Source organism: Bison bison, unplaced genomic scaffold (genome assembly GCF_000754665.1).
Source record: "Bison bison bison isolate TAMUID 2011002044 unplaced genomic scaffold, Bison_UMD1.0 scf7180017864240, whole genome shotgun sequence".
In the NCBI taxonomy this organism is placed as follows: Eukaryota; Metazoa; Chordata; class Mammalia; order Artiodactyla; family Bovidae; genus Bison; species Bison bison.
Window position 1 is genome coordinate 278,032 of NW_011494812.1, and position 766 is coordinate 278,797.

The 766-nt window shown below is 41.3% G+C and overlaps 1 protein-coding gene across 1 annotated transcript in view; it reads left to right on the plus strand.

Annotated features, from left to right (window-relative positions):
* Positions 1–766, plus strand: part of LOC104993523 (T-cell surface glycoprotein CD1b-2) — an 8,394-nt gene that overhangs the window by 6,880 nt on the left and 748 nt on the right. The window lies entirely within an intron of this gene.

The window sequence follows — 766 nt, forward strand, 5'->3', positions numbered from 1 at the left end:
TTTTCCAAAGAACACCCAGGACTGATCTCCTTTAGAATGGACTAGTTGGATCTCCTTGCAGTCCAAGGGACTCTCAAGAGTCTTTTCCAATACCACAGTTCAAAAGCTCAATTCTTCGGCACTCAGCTTTCTTCACAATCCAACTCTCACATCCATACATGATCACTGGAAAAACCATAGCCTTGACTAGACGGACATTTGTTGGCAAAGTAATGTCTCTGCTTTGGAATATGCTATCTAGGTTGGTCATAACTTTCCTTCCAAGGAGTAAGTGTCTTTGGAGCCCCCAAAATAAAATATGACACCCTTTTCACTGTTTCCCTATCTATTTCCCATGAAGTGATGGGACCGGATGCCATGATCTTCATTTTCTGAATGTTGAGCTTTAAGCCAACTTGTTCACTCTCTTCTTGCACTTTCATCAAGAGCCTTTTTAGTTCCTCTTCACTTTCTGCCATAAAGGTGGTGTCATCTGCATATCTGAGGTTATTGATGTTTCTCCTGGCAATCTTGATTCCAGCTTGTGCTTCTTCAAGCCCAGCGTTTCTCATAATGTACTCTGCATTAAGTTAAATAAGCAGGGTGACAATATACAGCCTTGATGTACTCCTTTTCCTATTTGGAATCAGTCTGTTGTTCCATGTCCAGTTCTAACTGTTGCTTCCTGAACTACATATAGGTTTCTCAAGAGGCAGGTCAAGTGGTCTTTTATACCATCTCTTTCAGAATTTTCCACAGTTTCTTGTGATCCACACAGTCAAAGGCT